At 42.6% G+C, this 19879-nt stretch overlaps 1 protein-coding gene across 1 annotated transcript in view; it reads left to right on the top strand.

Annotated features, from left to right (window-relative positions):
• LOC145989153 (ras-related and estrogen-regulated growth inhibitor-like) overlaps positions 1–19879 on the top strand; it is a 200339-nt gene that overhangs the window by 38513 nt on the left and 141947 nt on the right. The gene's annotated exons all lie outside the window — the stretch shown is intronic.

The raw sequence follows: 19879 nt of genomic DNA, 5'->3' as shown, positions 1-19879 counted from the left end.
TTACGCTTAGGCCCTAATTTTCTGTTACAAAAACAACGGTTTTTCAAACTTTCTTTGAAGTGTTGAAATGTGAATGTCCTCTTGTTGTTCCTCAAAATAGATTCAATTTGAACCTGCTTTTAATATCACTAAAAGTAATGGAAGTATAATCAAAATATGCAAGGCCATTTGGAGTCTAAGTTCAAAATCATCTTCACATTTGAATCTTCCCGTAAATCTACATAAACCTTCTGAATTTCTTCATACCCAAGGTTTTTGGAAAGCTGTCTTCATATTCATTTTAACATACTTGCCTTTCACCTTGATCTAATCCTTCAACGGTTTATTCACAGTCTCAAAACTTTCAGAGAGAGAAACATGTCTGTTTTGTAATGCATGTAAAAGTATGTTGACTGTAGCTGAGGTCATTCCTCATAGCTTGTGTGACTGACAACTATTTCTGCATATTGAATTGGTCCTCGGAGTCTAGAGATGTAGAACATTAATAATAGAGTATGTATTACAGCATAATATTCCACCACTTCCGGCCACATACTCCAGTTAGAATTGCCTTAATAACTATGGTAAAATTGCTTCTGCAGTAAAATGCCTGGGAGCATAGGCGTGCGCACGGGGGGCAATCGCCCCTCATGGTACTCTCACTTAAATATGTAGTGTAGATAAATTTTATTATGATTATTATACAATATTATTCTCTTTAAAAATTAAAGTATTTACAATCCGACGAAAGTTCCAAGCAAATACGGCGGGATTATTTCCTATTTAATTGGACAATCTCACTTCGTTCTCCAGCAAATTACTTGTTATTAAGGAGGAGAGAGACAATTTCCCCTAGGTTCTTCTCTCTGCGGCAGCTGCCGAGCACTGTTACCAGCTTCGGTCTAAAGGAGCAAGCTCTGGCTCTTTCGTACACTCTTTTGCCTGTGAACTGTGGCACCGCCCCCTGCCCCACTATCATGTCATCACTGCCTCCGGCCCACAAAGACCAACTTTTGCCATGAGTATATATTATGCATGTGATGTGATATTGTTATAACCCCATTTACCTCCTCAGCTGCTTTTTATAGCGCCGTGGCTGGCGTGAAGATTACATAATATTGTTATCCGGATTCTATTATTTCCAATTTCTTGCAACCATTGGTGAATTATGAGATGGGTGATGCCGCCAGATCTAGATGGTGAAAACTAAGAATAAATTGCCATCACTTTAAAGTTAAAGACAATAGCAGTTCCCCCACCCCTCTGACACCTAAAATTACTAACTAACTAACTCTCTAGCCTTCTTAAACCCGAAGGTTCATGGCTGCAGCAACACAGGCCTTCCATCTGTCCATATCTTGAGCAAGATCTATATACTCTTTTCCATCCCTACCGATTTCCCTTAGGTCCATCTCCACGTTGTCCCTCCATCTTCGTCTTGGCCTTCCTACTGGTCTCTTACCATCAGGTTTCCCAACAAGAATCCTGTAAACTCCTCTTTCCTCTCCCATTCGTGCCACATGGCCTGCCCACCTAAGTCTTCTTGATTTAATTATTCTAATAATGTCTGGACATGAATACAAATTATGAAGTTCTAAATTATGTAACCTTCTCCACTCACCTGTCTCCTCATCCCTTTTAGGTCCAAATATTTTCCTAAGGATCTTATTTTCAAATACTCTCAATTTATGTTCCTCTTTCAATGTAAGGGACCAAGTTTCACACCCATATAACACTACAGGCAAAATTAATGTTTTGTATATTTTAACTTTTAGTTTCTTAGATATTAAACGAGAAGACAAAAATTTATGAAGAGAGAAGTAACATGCATTTTCTGAATTAAGCCTACTTTTTATTTCCTCTTTAATATAATTTTCATTTGTTAATATTACTCCTAAGTATTTGAATTTGGAAACTGCTTCAAAAGAGTTGTTATCAATAATTAGATTTTGATTATTACCTAACACTTGGTTTCGGCCTGTAAGCATATATTTAGTTTTCTCTTTGTTAACTTCCAAACCTATCTCTTTAGCAGTTTTGAAAAATATTTTAGCATTATTCTTAATTGTATTCACATCATCCCCCAGTAAGTCTACATCATCTGCATATGCTAACAACTGAGTCACACCATTTAATTTTAGTCCTTCTTTAGTTTCGTTTACCTTCCTAACAGCATATTCTAAGGCAAAATTAAAGAGCAATGGAGATAATGCATCTCCTTGTTTTAACCCATCATGAATTGTAAATTTGTCAGACATATTAATACCCACACGAATTTTACTTTCTGTTTCACTGGTGCATATTTTTATCATACTAACAAGCTTCTTAGGTATTCCAAACTCTACTAATATATTATATAATTTATCTCTTTTGACCGAATCATATGCTTTTTTGAAATCAATGAATAGCTGATGGACATTTTGATTATATTCCCACTTTTTTTCAAGTGTCTGTCTGATGTGAAAAATTTGATCTGTAGTTGATCTGTTGCGTTTAAATCCACATTGATAATCACCTATAATTTCATTAGCATATGGGGTTAGTCTTGTTAAAAGAATGTTAGATAATATTTTCTATGTTGTTGAGAGTAGAGAAATTCCACGGTAATTATTGCAGTTCATTTTATCACCTTTTTTAAACACAGGAACAATTATGGATTCTTTCCACTGTTGAGGGATTTCTTCTTTATTCCATATTAAACAAATTAATTTATGAATTTGACATATTAATGAATTTCCACCATATTTAATTAACTCAGCTGGTATTAAATCAATGCCAGGTGCTTTGTTATTCTTTAGCCTTTTAATAGCATCTTTAACTTCAGTCAAATTAGGTTCTGGAACTAAAGGTTCTGCTGTGTGTACTTCATTCACTTCTGATTTATCTCCTACATGGGCATTTAAAAGGTCATTAAAGTAGTTCTTCCATCTATTTAGAATATCGCTTGGGTCAGCTGGAAAATCACCGTCTTTATCTTTTATCAAGTTTACTTTAGGTTGCCACCCGTTTCTAAATTCATTTACACCTTTATATAAATCTCTGATATTCTTATTTTTGCTGTTTGTTTCAATTTCGTTAATTTTGCTTTTAAAGTAATCTCTTTTTTTACTTCTAAACGTGCGGTTAACTTCTCGCTTTATTCTATTATAATTGTTTAGATTTGTATCATCAGAGTTATTTAACCACCTAAGTCTAGCCTGATTTCTTATTTCTATTAGATTATGACATTCATTATCAAACCATGGCTTACTTTTTCTCGGTTTATGGTATCCTATACTTTCTTTAGCTGCTGATTCTATTGCATTACGTATGTGCTCCCAATTCTTATTTACGTCTGTTTCATTTATATTTTCATCATCATTTAAATCCTGCAAAACATCAAATCTATTTGACAGTTTAATTTGGTAATCTTTCTTAATTCTTTCATCAGTAAACTTTCCTGTATCAAATTTTATAACTTTTAGATTTTGTTGCTTGTGATTTATCACAGAGAGTCTTTCTCTTAATTTAGCAATTACTAAATAATGGTCACTGGCACAGTCAGCACCTCTATGTGTACGGACGTCAATTATACTAGTATGCCTTCTCTTATCAATGAGAATATGATCTATCTGATTATGAGTTTTACCATCTGGAGAAGACCAGGTATATTTATGGATATCTTTATGTTTAAAAGTGGTACTTTTCACAATTAAATTCTTTGAGGTTGCAAAAGTAATCAATCTTATACCATTATCATTACTTAATTCATGAAGACTTTCTTTACCAATCGTGGGTTTAAATGTCTCTTCTTTGCCAATCTGTGCATTACAGTCACCTAACAGAATTTTCATATCATACTGAGAAAATCAAAGACCTGTTCTAACTCTGTATAAAAATCATCTTTAGTATTATCATCTTTATCTTCCGTTGGTGCATGTATGTTTATTAAAATAATTTTACACCACCTACCCTGTAAAACTGCATATGATATCCTATCATTAATAAATTCTACTGTTTTAAGAGCTGAGATAATTCTATTATTTATGAAAAAGCCTGTTCCAAAATTATGATTTTCAGTACCACCATAGAAAAAAGTATAATTTTTAGTTTTACAATTCCCTTCTCCTGGCCACCTAACTTCTTGGACATCTAATTTATACTTCACTATCTCATTAACTGTACACTGAAATGCCCCAGGCCGGTAAAGGCTCAGAACATTCCAGGTGCCTAATTTAATATCCTTATTCCTAATGTAGATATTATCCTTAGTCCAGGGACCTCCCAAAGTAGTCCCCACCCGGAGATCCGAACGGGGGACTATTTTACCTCCGGAATATTTTACCTTGGGAACATCCATGGCCTTATATTGCTGATTCTTGACATGGCTTTTTACAGTGCAGAGTTGTCAGCTCTACGCCTAACCCCCAATATGAATGGAGGAACTACTACACAAGACAAACACAAACACAAACACATTAGACAGCACAATTACTACACAAGACGAACACAAACACATTAGACAGCACAACTACTACACAAGACACACACAAACACATCACAACTATAACACATTATAAACACAAACACAATTCATTCCCTATACACAATAAAAGTAAAACGCAAGTGCAAAACATGTAAATATGAAAATCGCAATCTCAGTAGTAATAGAAAACAAAAACGAAACCCATTTATGTTTCCCATTAAATCTGACACCAGCTGGTTTCTTCCCTGAAGATTCAAATTCGTTCAGATGACCACAAACCGGAGACAAAATACTTTCGATCAATTCTTAATTCTGTCGGCCTTACGCAAATTATCAATAAACCGACTAGAATAACGGAAAATAGCTAATCACCTAAAATTACTCTAGGACTAATACTGTTAAGATTTGTTTCCAATGTTAATAAAACATTAAAATGCTGACCAAGGAAAAAATTATTGTATAAACAATATTCACTAAAATTGTAAGGTTTCCACCCTCTAACAGGAACTTCTTCAGACGAAGATTCACAATAAATTTGTCTGTAGCGCAGAGAAGGGAAATAAAGTGAGAAGGAAACAGAGAACTTTTGTTCCACGGAGGCTGGAATTATTCTAAAAGAGTGATTTTCGGTGGGTCCGGACACACACTATATGCGCCACTGTTTAGTACCCATCAATACAATAAAACAGTGAGATGGAATGAAGTTTTTCTATCTCCGACTGCACTTTTATCAAGGCTTTTGACCCCTTAATCAGAGGGTCTGCGCACGCCTATGCCTCGGAGGGCTGGGAAGGTATAGCTTTTGAATGAAATCGGGGGGGATGTCGAGCTTCAAGATGGCGAGCGAGAAACCTATGTTCTCTGTGTTAGGTGCACTAAAGTCAGTGATGTTAGGACATTTGCAATAAAACATTTAAAGTATATTACTTATTTTGGGAAGTTACTGCGAGTCAAGTTACATTGTTAATACTACATTGAACGACGGAAAATTAAGCTCTCGAACTGAAATTTTAAATACGTACATTGCTTAGAGTAGTGGTCAGGTTGAACAAAATCCGGCTACAAGTTTCTAGAAGGGAGATGGAAATTCGTATTTGTCTAGTTTGCTACAGTTCTTTTCTAATCTCACGGCGGATGCCTACATGCTGGTTGATTGACTGATTGATTTGCTTTATATTACTTCGCTTTTTGTGCCACTTTTGGCTGATTTCCGAAGATGGGAATGAGTGATGATAGGACGAAATTGTTAAATGGAGACTCACATCCATACCCAGGCCGGGATTCGAACCCGGGACCCCCGGCCTACTTGCTGGCAAGGGAAGTGAGAAGCGGGGAAACGACCGATCCTGCGCGATAAGAAACACAGCAGCCTGTAGAAAGAGGTGCGCTCAGCAGCTCCTTCCCCGATATTGTAACTCTCGGTGCCACCGCTGTTGTCTGGTTGGTTCCTCGCTCTCCACTTCCCTTGCCTCCATGTAAGACTAGACAAGGGCTATTTATCTAGAGTTCATTCTGGTAGAAGGAGAAACGGAAGTCTTGGAAATTTTCTCATCACTCGAGCTATATATTTTTTTTAATATAATGCGTACTTAGAAGGTATTAGAGACAATTGAAGGAGTCACAAATTTTGTTACAACGTTAAGATTAACAAATTTGTAAGTTTTAAACGGAAATTAATAAAGGTTGGTTCTGTAATAGAACCTGAACGAATTCAATGAACATTCTTCATTCAAGATTGCAGTCGAAAGAACTATTTCTTCTATTTTGAAAGCTGATATTTTCTCTAGACCACTCTATTCAAATACTGACGTTAAGAAACAAATCTCTCAGTAATTCTTATGGATTTCGCTAATCTACAGTTTGGCAATGAAGACTGAAATATACATCGTTGGAGAGGGTTGGGCTGTCAACACGGTCAAGTTGCCATTGTTCTGACCACGACATCTGCATCAAAATTAAATATTTTGATGTGTGATTTTCATAGCGACGTACCTGTCTGTAGTCTGATGAAATGCAAAAAAACTGTATTTGTTCATCTACTACCAATCAGGCAATAATCATGGTGGGGGGTGTGGGGACTGGAAACGTCAAATTACCTAAACTGGTTAAAACACTCATTGAAACATTAATCAAAAACATGTATGTATGTGCCTTCTGCACAATCAAACATTTTACAATTATTTATAGTAGGGGCAAATAGAGAGTACTGAATCATCATTTGGAGCTCGAACCATCATTTGGAGCTCGATCGCCTTAATGGATTTCTCTCGTAAGGCATGAGCAGTGTTGCCAACTCCTTACCCGAAAAAATCACCAAGGTTGTGGCGCTTGTTGTAGCCTTTTATGATGTACATTTTGAGGGCAGAGTTGACAACACTGTGGGTTTACTGTAGCCTTTTATGAGGGGGGTTTATTGCCCTCTGTTTACATCTGGCAACACTACCGTAGATTTTTTGACAGTGTTGTTAACCTACTGGGTTTTCTCACTGTAAATTTTCATCAAAGGACCTGAGAGGTTCATGTATTTTTTATGTCTGGCAATACTGTTGGGGGGCCTAGTGTTGGCAACACTGTGGGTTTACTGTAGCCTTTTATGAGGGGGGTCTATTGCCTTTTTTTTTATATTTGGCAACTCTATTGGATGTTCCTTTTTTGAGGCTTGGGTTTTGCCAACCCATCCGAAGAAAATTCCACTATATGATCTTTCACTGGCTAAGCTAACCTACAAATAGGAATTGGTAACACCGACGAGTCTTGAATTATTATTTGAGGCTAGTCGGTGTTGCCTACCCACTCTACAAAAATTCTACTATATGATATTTTGAAACTTTTGAATGCAACTTATCGTAATTTTCCAACTGTGGGACCAAATGTTTATATATCGTGATTTTTGTAAACCTCTTTCGGGAACAATGTGTCGCACACACACACGTGCGCGCGCGTGCCTGTATTGTGACTCAAGCAAACAAAAAAAAACTTTGCGTGTCATTACAAAAAAAACTTTGACCGTATTCTTAAATAACTAACAAAGACAATGAATCTTTTTGGCTTCCGCAAACAGATCAACATGGAGACTGCACCACCAAATTCCAATAACCTCTTACCTTCCGTATTATCTAAACTCAATGGTTTACTGATTGTTCATCTCAACAGCATTTGGACGAAACTGAATGACGATGTGGGCAAGATGTTTTATGTTTTTAATAACAATTTACATTTCTACGAAATTCCGATCGACGGGAAACTTCAAATCACCGTGAATCCGGAAAACGCAGGCGAAATCAAAATTTCTACCGGCAAGAATATTTTTCGAATCAAGCACGACAAGATGCTTTCTAACATTACGTACGATGTTTCTGCAGGAGATTATCTTTACATGGAAGTTCTCGGAGATTACGACAAACTCATTCCTCTCTTCGTAGAATTACGAATCGTCTATCCTATTATAAATAACCGTTAACCAAAAATGCCTAACGACATTTTCGGCAACACCAAGCGTGTAGACCACGCAGAAGAGATTCTCATGTTGGACATTCGAGTTAAGAAGTTGAGGACCGATTTGATCGCTTTGCAGGAAACCTTAAACAAAAGTTTAGAGTCGGAAATCGCTACGCTCCAAACGCAATGTCTCGACCCCATTCTGAAAATCGATTCCGAACTAAAAACGCTGATAAAAAATTATGTCGACGTACCTTCTTACGACAGCGTTCAAAATATACAGTTGAGCGTGGATTCGCTTCAAAATGATTTGGCCAAATTACAGCAATTTCAATCGAAAAATGAAGATTTGGAAAAATTGAAACTCGAAATCGAAGAACGAACTTCCGCAATAGAAAAGAATTTCTCCGAACTTCAAACCGTGGTGAACGATATAGACGCAGAACGCTTGCATGTCGTCGTTTCCAAATTACAAGAAGAATTCACCAGCACGTTGGAAGAAATTAAATCCAAGTTGCAGACTTTGGAAGATACAATGACGAACCTACCATCGTCGGACGAACTGCAGGTCATCGGTAAAAGCGTCGCGAACATAAAAATTCAATTGGAGGCCTATCAAGATTTCGAACACATTCAAACCACCATCGCTACGCTTCAGGCGTCGTTGGAATTGATCAACGAAGAAATTAAAAATATTCACGCTGAAGCGAGAGCGTTGACGAGCATTCAAGACACGTTAAGCACGGTTCAGCAGAAGATCGAATATTTAGAAAATTTAAACGTCGAAACGAATCTCGCTCATTTTCATCACGTACTCGACAACATACAGGGTGACTTGGAATCGTTACGGACGAGCGTGCCTTCGAGCGAAGATTTGGAAAAATTGAAAACGGCGGTGACGGCACTATCCGATTCGAACGACATCAAAAGTTCATTAAGCGATCTCGAGAGTAGGGTGGCCAATCTCCCCACCTCCAAAGAATTGCACGCTTTGAAAAGAAACATATCTCGAATGCTGAAACGACTAGAAACGGAAACGGCGAACGTGGAACAGATTCGAGACGAAATTAGTTCGCTGGTGTCGACGCTGCCCACTTCCCAGAGCGTCGCCGACCTTCACACGCAGTTTACAGAGATGCGAAGGATCGTGAACGATCTTACCGAGAAGAGCTCGAAATTGAATCAAGTCGAGAACCTTCAGAACATTGTCGTCAACATCAGAGATCAAGTCGGAGTGCTGGAATCCACGCAGGAATCGACGCTGGCCTCTTTCGGTGCCAAGTTGCAAGAACTCAACGAAAACTACAAGCAGTTGAACGTGGAAGTGAAAATCAAACCGTCGTTTTCTGCCGTAACGGATGCCATAATCGAGCATTTGCTGCCCATCGAAAATAAACTCGGACAAGTTCACAGTAATCTGCTCGGCGTCGACACTAAATTCGCTAAACTGCATTCTCTGCAAGCCATCGAAATCAACAGCGTACCCAATCAACAAAGAATCTCCACGTTCGTCGAAGGTAACAAACTGTACATGTTGCATCCTTATCATCCGTACTACAAGTTTCTCCTCGATGGCACGATTCAGATAAACGAATTTTCGTACTGGTCTCACGGTAGAAAAGCTAGCGTTCCCACCATGACTTTGATATCGAATCGTGGTGTCCAGAAAGCAGGAAACATTCCTCTGGCACGTTGGAACGAAACGCGCAACATATATGAAATACACGAAGACGAAGATCTCACCGTTTTCGACGTGAGTGCCGGCGATAAGCTGATCATTCAAAACACGAGCGAAGTGCCACCCTCTTTGAATCCCATCACGCTTGTGCTTCTCTTGAAACGTAATCTCTAATAAAAAATGTCTAGGCAAGCCATCGTCGAAGAATTGCATAAACCTGCACGCCGCAACTACGAACGTTTGGCCGTGGTAACCAAGGGCATCGACGACCTCTGGCAAAGCGACCTCGTGGAGATGAGTAGCGGCAATTTGAAAAACGTACATAAATTGAACAAGGGCAACAAGTACCTTCTCACCGTCATAGACACGTTTTCGAAATTCGCATGGGCTCTACCTTTGAAGGCGAAAACGGGATCGTGCGTCACGGAAGCATTCAAATTAATTTTTCGCGAAAGCGGCGGCAGACGACCACGGTTTCTGCAAACGGACAAGGGGAAGGAATTTTACAACGCCGTATTCCAAAAATTTATTCAAAAACACAAGATTCGACATTATTCGAGCTTCAGTCACATCAAAGCCAGCATCGTGGAAAGATTCAATCGAACCTTGAAAACACACATGTGGAAACGATTCACGCTTCGGGGAAATTACAAATGGGTCGACATCCTGCCGGAACTCGTCGACACCTATAATGAAACGGTACACAGAACGATAGGCATGAAGCCAGTTGACGTTACCAAGTCCGACGAGCAGCGTTTAATTTCTACCGTTTACTGTCCAAAGTACACACCCACGACAAAAAAAGCTAAATACAAAATTGGAGACCGGGTGAGGATCAGCAAATTCAAACGCACCTTCGAGAAGGGATTCACAAAAAATTGGAGCACGGAACTCTTTACGATGGTTCGAGTTTTACCTGGAAACCGACACACGTATATAATAAAAGATAGTAGCGGCGAGATTTTGAAAGGGAGATTTTACGAAGAGGAACTCTCTAAAACGAAACACCCCGACACGTACCTCATCGAGAAAGTATTGCGTAGGAAAGGTGACAAACTGTTTGTCAAATGGCTGGGACTTCCGGAAAAGAGTTGGATCGACGCGGACGAAGTGATCTTGTAAGTACGTGGAACGTGGTGAAGCGTCTACCGGATCCAGAAAGTCAAACGAAGAAAAAGAACGGCAAGTTGCTTCCCGACAGCATCCGCTGTCTGATCGTAGGTCCATCGGGGTGTGGGAAAACGACACTGCTCGTGGACAATTTTCTCCTCGCACCGAATTGGTTAGATTGGAAGAACAGGCACCTGTACGTGTTCTCGAAAAGTTTGGAGCAATCCAAATACCAGCAACTGATGAAACTGTACGATGGTCTGGACATTGCAACGTTCGCTTCGGAAATAAAACCACTCGACGATTGTCGTGAAAATTCAGTCGTCGTGTTCGACGACGCCATCCTGGAAAATCAAAATGAAATTCGCAACTTTTTCACGCAAGGTCGTCACAAAGGAATGGATTGTTTTTACCTAGCTCAAACGTTTTCCAAAATTCCAAAACAGTTAGTACGCGACAACGCTAATTTCATATGTTTGTTTCGTCAAGATCACACCAACCTCAAGCACGCGTACGATGACTACGTAGGCGGAGACATGAACTACAATCAATTTTCGGAACGCTGCTGCTCTACTTGCTGGAACGGTGACGATTTCGGATTCGCGACGATCGACATGACGAGGAAACCCAACGACGGAAAATACAGAAACAAAATCAACGACTTTCTAAACGTTGCAACGTTGTGAGAAACGACGTGTATAAATAACGTCATGACGAAACGAAAAATCGAAGACGAAAATCTCAAGCTTCGCGATTACCTCGCGAAACGCTTCAAAGGTTGGAAATCCGAGAATCGCGGATTCTACGAAGAGAAGAAACGTCAGGATCAACCTGTGATCGATGCCATCAGCAGTCTAGGTAAAGAAATTAAAAGTGTCACGGATCAAAATAAAAATTTGATCAATGAACTCGTACCGCTCGCAGCTAAAAGTTACGCCGTACCCACACCCATTTCGAGCATTCCTTCGACGCCGTTCGAACTGAAGGATGCACCGGCACGACGTCGTGCCATAGGCAGCACGTCTTCGGATAAAATCGAGTTGGGACCTTTGGCACGAGACTACCTGAGTACGGGGAAATTCGACAAGGATGAAGTGTTCGGATTGTATCCCAGCATGGAAACCAGCGAAGGCGGCGGTGTGGTGTGGAAGATTGGGAAATCGAAGGTGACCTTCGAAGGCAACGACATTAAAGTCAATTTAGGCGACAAGGATAGTTGGAACAGGTATCCGGGTACGGTGGGACTGTGGGAACTCGTCGCCAAAAAACAGCCGAAAGATTACACCGACGAAGATTACCAAAGTTACAAGGAAATTCTGATCATGACGGATGCCTTGTACCAGAACAACGACGCCTCGCAGAATAGGGTGAAATCGAGCAGCGGCGAGAAGTACAGGAATCTCATCAAACCGATTTGGAACCAGGTCAAAACAGGCAGCGGCGTCAAACGCTACAACATGTTACCCAAAGAATTCGTTTGGGTGGACGACGTTAGGAAACTCGTGGACTGATTGTTGGTGATAGCCGGCGAAGAGAATGCAGGCAATCGTAATTTCTACAACGAGAAGGTTGGCATCGTGGACATGATCAGCACGAAACTTTCCAACTTCATCGTGAACGACGACAAGGGCATAGGTTACCTGATCAAAATCATCAACACGCTGCCTCCGAAATTCTGGAACGTGGCCGAAGGAAAGGGACTCGTGAACGACATCATCAACAAGTTACCTTTCGAGATGCATCTACCTGGCTACCAGTACTGCGGACCGGGTACCAAACTCGAGAAAAGATTGGAGAGAGGAGACAAGGGTGTGAATCCGTTGGACGCCGCATGCAAAGATCACGACATCGCCTACAACACCACGCAGACGGATCTGGACGCACGTCACGAAGCAGACAAAAAATTGGAACATGCAGCTTTCGAAAGGTTCGTGAGCAGAGACGCATCGCTGGGTGAACGGGTCGCTGCACTGGGTACCACCATCGCCATGAACACGAAACAAAAATTGGGGTGGGGTATATAAATAACATACCGTAAAAAAAAACTTGATATATAAATAACACACATCGTAAAAAAAATAATCTTCGGTATATATAAATAACACACATCGTGAAAAAAAAAGCAATTAAATTTCTCTCTAACACTCTGACAACTGAAAAAATGAGCGATCTCCAAGCATTAAAACAAATGCTAAATTTGTCAGTCGAGTATGTAAAAATTCAGGAATTGGAAGTCGACAAACCTTACACGATAACTTCCGGTTCAATCGTTTCTACCCAGTATGGTCTCAAGGTACGCCTGTTGCTCAACGCACAATACAGTCTATTTTTACCAGATCGATACGCTAACATGTTATCCGACGAGAAGCTATCTATTTTAATCGAGAACAAAACTCGAATCGTGTACAAGGGGACAAAGGAACTTCTTGGCAAGAAAACGAAGCACGTAATAGAATTTGTGTAACGACTGCGAGGCATTGAAAAAAAATCTCAGAACATTTATATATAAATAACATACCGTAAAAAAACTACACAAGAAAAAATCTCAGAATATATATATAAATAACATACCGTAAAAATAACACATAGAGCATCAACATGAAGCCCAAGGGTGTCGTGTACCAGATACCATACTCCAATCTTAAAAATCTAGGTACCCTCGATGGGTTACTTACCAAGAAACAACGCGAGAAGAAACGTTCTTGCTTGTCGAAAGGACACGGAATGAAATTGCTGCTCAGCACACCTCAATTGAAAAGATTGCAGCGTTCGCGGAAACAGCAAAAGGTCGGAGGTTTCATATTCAGCATCCCGGCCATCCTGGCAGCATTGGGGGCCGTGGGAAGTTTGGCCGGTGGAAGTGCCGCCATCGCGAAAACCGTCATCGACTCGAAGAAGAACAAGGCCGAGTTGGAAGAACAGAAACGTCACAACCTGGCCATGGAGAAGAAAGGGAAGGGCGTGATGAGAAAGTTTAAAAAAAAGAAACAGAAGCACTCACCAACCAAGACATTGAATCTCTGATCGAACCGTTACAAATCAAACACTTCAGAGGAGTTTTCATGTCCGACTCGTTACCTTCAAGCGTTAAAAGAAGAGAATGCGGAGTAGTCAACTTGGACGGTCAAGAAAATCCAGGCACGCATTGGATATGTTACCACAAAAACGACAATGATAAAGCATTCGTTTTCGATTCTTTCGGAGGTGTTCCACCTACAAATTTAATTCATTATCTGAAAACGAACAAAACCTCTATATACTACAACGACGAACGCATTCAAAATTTCGGAGACGTGAACTGCGGTCATCTCTGCCTCTCCGTGCTCGCGTTTCTCTCTAAAATAAATAACCCTACGATCGAGGATTTCCAGAAAGCATTGTGGAACCTCAAACAGCATCACTAGGATGGGCGTGTTACATCTCACGAGCGAATCTTCAATCTTGAAACTCACGCTGCACGACGACATCGTCTATCCTAAATCCGTGGCTCTGCGTGCATTCTACAGCATGTACCTCATACCTAATGTTACGCAGCACAACAACAAAATTAGCGTTGGAAGCGAACACATCGTCGTCACGCCAGGACAATACAATCTTTCCACTTTGCAAGCTCAATTACCCAAAGGCACATACCTTTCTCAAAATTCGGTCACGCACAGAGTCGAAATCCTATCCGCGACGGAGACCGTGGACCTGGGCACCATGGGAGAACTTTTAGGTTTCGAGAACGACACCAAACTCGAAGCTGGCATCAAGCACGTAGCAACCAACATTCCTAAATTCTTGGCCATAGAGACTCTGAACGTACACTGTAACGTGGCCGAAGGTATGATCACGAAATCTTCGGACAGATTGTTAGGAAGTCACAAGCAGACGGGAATCATAGCCACTTTCAAACCAAGTTCCGAGTTCATGGAACCGATCATCTACACGCCCTCTTCGCCGATCTATTTTCCAGTATGTCGCAACCGCATAGACGACATAGAGTTGGTGGTGACGAACGAGAAAGGAGACGTGGTGGATTTCGCAGGTGCCACTACGACGGCCATCGTGGAGATCAACGTATAATAAATAACCATACATGTAAAATGGAGCAAATCGAAAGTTACGAATTGCAATCTTTCCCTCCCAACCGTCGCACGTTCGCCAATCTGAACGAAGCGAACAGGGAGATCGAATACGACGTGGACGTAGGCGACGGGTTCATTCATCCTCACAGAGCGGACCTCTACCTTCAATTCGACGTGGTGAAGAAAGAAAGCGGAGACGCGTTTCCCGCAGCAGCAAACTTGATACTCGTGGACAACTTCGTGCCTCACCTGTTCTCGCAGGTGGAGGTGAGGAAACACAACACCGTCATCGACACAATCGATTATCCAGGCATCACGTCGACGGCGGTGGGAACGTTGAAATTATCCAAAACGGACGCAGCGTACTACCAGGCCGGGGGATTCGAAGCCGGAACCAAAATATCGACGAAAAGTCACACGGTGCTCTTTCCCATGCGTCTGCTGCCTGGTTTCTTCTCGGACTACAAGGAGATCATGTGGAAGGGAGGACTGAGGGTTACGTTTCGAAGAGCGGCCAACGACAACGACGCACTGATGCGATACGCTACTTTGGGTCCGGACGGCACCACGCCGATAGCCAACACTTTACCCGAAGCGGCGAAATGCGTCATCCGGAGCATGGAATTGAGAATGCCGGTGGTGGAATACGAAACGAACTACGCCCTCAAGTACAAAGCGGAGATCTTGAAAAGTCCGCAGGTGCCGATTCACTTTCACGGTTACCAGTGCGTGCAGAAGATGGCGTCGGGAAGTCACATGGAATTCGACGTAACAACGCAGTTCAACAACATACAGTTCGACATGCCAGATTTTGTCGTAGTGCTTTTTCAGACCGGACGCGATAACGATCAGGAAAAAGATTCCAGCAAGTTCGACGACTGCAAGATCAAGAACGTTTATCTGAAGAACGGTAGGAACGAAGTGTTCCCGCGCTAGAATTACAACCTCGACATGACCAAAAACGATTTCCTCAAACTTTACGAAGCTTACACGGCTTACAAACGCGTGACCGAGGGAAGCGTGGACATGTATTACACGCCCCTCGAATTCAAAGCACGGAGACCCATGACCGTCATCAACACATCTAAGAGAAGGCAGGTGGTGGTCAACGATCGTACCAACATCAAGGTCGTCTGCGAGTTCCACGATGCCTTGCCTGCCGATACTCTATGCAGTGTCATTCTTATTGCAGAGAAAACATTTGTGTATGACGTCAAGAATGAAAGAGTGACTGAACAGTTTTAAATAAATAAAAAAAAAATAGCACACAATAAGAAATGTGGAATTTTATATATATAAGTACAAATTGCAATTAGCAGTTTCCAGAAGTTTAATTTTGCTGTGCCATGCATGGATGTAATCGAGGAAGTGGAAGTAAATTAAAATTGTTTTTTTTTTTTCGCATTGCCTATTACTTTTTGTTGCACTCTGGGCAGGCCTTACTAGTTTGGAGGCGATAGTGGCCCCACGGAAGTGTGTGGACCCCACATTCAAGAATACACCTCTTGTCGTCGTGTGCATCCAGAGCAACTTTCCTGACAATATTAGTTGTAAGCACATGATCGACGCTTTGGATACGATGCTCTTTTTGTAGAATGGGCGATTTTGTTCTGAGGCACTCGAGGTAATCCTCAAACTTGAGGTGCTCCCGAACCACTTGCCTGCTTACACCCTTTGCCTTTTTTGTTACAGAACCCTCAGCCCGGATCGCATAGGCTTTGGCACGAAGTCCAGCAAACTCCACAATCACATCCCCGTCTTTCTCGTCCTTGAGTTTGCCGGGTATTTTTTTGTTCCGGGGCAGAATTCCATACCGGTTTAGCTGGGGATAGCCCGATGTGTCGAAGAGCTTGACAAGAGCTGGAACTTTGGCTATATCACCATATGCATCGGCCGTGCGAACATGGTACACCAAGCTGTCTGTGTCTGTGTAGAGGAGCGAGATATTGTGGTTGTAGTGTGCACGTAGTATGCCGTAATATGTCTCGAACATGCACAACTTGCTCAGATCCAAAACTGCAGCTCCCACATAGATGGGCTTGTTGAGTAGCACCTTGCCCCGGTTCATGTGAATCAGAGACATCTGTTCGTTGTAAATTGTTCGAGACCCGAACAGCGGGCTTGCAACAAGTCGACGACACTGTGTTTTCTTCGTCACCAACCTCACATCAACGCGATTTCGCACATTCTCCATGGTCTTCCCAAATACCGCATTGTTCATTAATTTGAAAAAATCGCGATCAAGTTCCGAAGTGGCATCAGTGCGATGGTTGGTGTTCAGTTCGATGTACGGCTTCAACCATGGAGACTGCCTGAACAAGAGCACGCCGTAAACTGCTTTGACCGAGACCCCTTGCTGCATTAACCACTGGAGGTTCCGGTAGTGTAGCACATAACGCTTTTTGGGCTCCAAGTCCATGACGAGCTTCGGTTGATCCGAGCCAGGTGGGCACTTCAATTCCGGAGCAGGCGAAAGGTCACAGAATGTATCCTGCAGCTTCTCGGGGAAGTCGAGGTCCACCTCGGCAAAAAACCCAAACTCGTCGCACTCTTTTTCGATGTCGAAGTTGGAGGGGTCAGCCCACTCAAACTGTCCTGTTGGGAGTGGCTGCATCATGGAGTGCCCGTAAAGATTATTCACATCAGTGTACATGATGTAGCTTGATGGTTGGGAGGGGTCGTAACCAGTGGCCATGTGGTGATTGTTGGCGTGTGCGAAGCGTTGCGACACTTGGACCATGCCGCCCCGGATAGCTCTCTCGATGAAAAGCATAATATCAACATCGAAGATAAGTGAAAGTTTAACTTTAGTCAGCAGGAGCATGGCCGACCATGCCAGTCCAGGAAGGCTGTAAAAATATACAGGGTCCAGGTTGTAAATGTTTATCGCAGTCGCCCGAAACGCCTGGAACACATCGGCAAGAAGCGTCACATCAAGCTTCAGGTATGCATCGTGGTAATCACCGAAAGTTCGGCAACCCAACTCGACCCACATAGACTGAGCATGCTTGTACTCCTCGTCGGTAATACCAGAACCTCTCAGCTGGCTGTAGAACTTATCCTGGGGAGGCAGCAACTCTTCTTCGAACTTGGAAGGGTCTGTGACGTATTCATAGGGGTAGACCCCTTTACGTCTGATGAGTGCGACATCTAAGTTCGGGAAACTTGATGTGGTAATGGCTAGTTGGTCGTCTCTGAGCTTCCCAGCAAGAGCATCGAGGCTTGCCTGGAGGAACCTCAGAGAGTCGAGGAACCGAAGCTCGATGCTGCTGCTTGAGTCGGGGATCGGCACCCACTTGCTGATGCTAATATAACGCTCCTCGTTCTGTGCCAGGACATTGATTCTCGCACTGTCGTACCCTAGATGTGTGACCAAGTGATGGAAATCATATCCCGAGCCATTGTGAAAAAAGACCGGTATGAAGCGCGGGTCCCTGGCTCTCAAGTTACATCTGTTGCACCACGGGCCAATGTAGCTTCCGGTCCCATAATGGTCATGGTGGTGGACCTTTTTGTTATCGTCAGTGAAGACCGACTTGCAAACAGGACAATTTAGAGCCATTTCGTGCTGATGCTTGTCTTCCGGAGACAGAGGCAGCATGGGCTTGGGGGCCAACAGCACCTTCCCTATCTTGATGGCTTCCTGTTGCATTCTCTCCAGGAAGTGTTTGACCGGGTCGGGACCGCGATACACATAGGGCTCGGAGGCAATATGTTGGTCTCGCCACACCACAAGATAGGAGTAACTCGAGGCCTCGTGGATTTGGAAAGGAATGGTAGAGGATGTTTCGGGGTTGGGCTCGCAGTTAGACAGAGGTTGAAGAAAGGCCTCGAAGTCTGCTACAATATAGGCAGGATGCTTCACCATAGCACTGTGCATGCGAAAGCACTCTACTGCACCAGGTTCGGGCAGGATAATTCGTGCAGGCTTGTTGGTACCACAATAGAACATGTGGCGAGCTAGCTTCTCAGCAGCAATGTTGGGTCCTCGAGAGTGTTTGAATTTATAATGGTTTTGGTTGTCGAAAGTGGACAGGCACCTGCGACACACCACGATGTGACCATTATGTCTATTTTTCTGATTTGAAACAAGTCTGGAAAGAGAGCGAATAAGGGTGTAATGGTGATGGGTTTCGTCCTTGATGAGCAGGAGGTTGATTTCTCGTACCTCGTTGTTGTAGCCCACGTTGCTCACCCGGATGGGGTGGACCTCATTTTTGTTCTCGGTGAGACCGTAAACATTGATGGCTAATTGTAGGCCCAACAAGTCACGAGCACGAACCTCAAACTTGCGAATATGCGAGACTTCTACAGGGTAGGCAATCCCGGCCATTGCATCCTCCAGTTCCGACTCATACTGCTTGTAGTGTGCAACACGGCGTGGATTGTTTTCCCTAGGTAAAGGGTGCAATGCTGCCAGCACCGACCAGAGGAAGCATTTGGTGTCTTTGTTCTGAATATTGAGAACAGCTTTCCTTGCTTCAACCTCGGGTGGCAGGGCAATATAGCTAGACCCTGCCAGTGGTAGGAACTTGCTAAGTGTCAGACAAAGTTCGTGGGGGTCGCCACACAGCGAACCGCCCGAGCCTTTAGCCTGATGCTCCTCGTGCTTTGCCACAAACTCCTCGACAAACTTGTTGTAGATGCTGTCGAGGTCAGTGATATCTGCCTGATGCAGTGTTTTTGCTTTTGTGGCATGGAAGAATTTATATATTTCATCAGACGGTTTCTTATACTTGCAGCATAGCACAGCATAGAATTTAGTGGAGTATGTAGCCAATGCATCGTTGAGGATGGATATTATCTTAGCTCGCTCGCTCTCCACAAAACTACGCACATCGCATGAGCTGTCTGATGTTATGTTAAAGTCTTCTAATAAATGCTCAAACGCAAATCGGTCTGCTTTCTTCGCCAGCTTGACGCGTTTGGCAGGTGGCGATGTATTGAGGGAGGTTACTTCTACCTTTCGCTTGGAAGGTTGCGGTAGAGATGTTCCAGTGCTCTTGCAAGTAGGCTGGTGTCGCTTGAAGTTGTCAATAGAAATATTTTTTCCACACTTAGAGCACAGTTTGGTTGCACATATTCGCTTTCCCGGCACACGACAGTGCCTTTGAAAATGTTGACTTGACACACCAATTT

The sequence above is a fragment of the Lepisma saccharinum genome, chromosome 6, assembly GCF_977018435.1.
Source record: "Lepisma saccharinum chromosome 6, izLepSacc3.1, whole genome shotgun sequence".
NCBI lineage: Eukaryota > Metazoa > Arthropoda > Insecta > Zygentoma > Lepismatidae > Lepisma > Lepisma saccharinum.
This window is presented reverse-complemented; position numbering and strand designations above follow the sequence as displayed.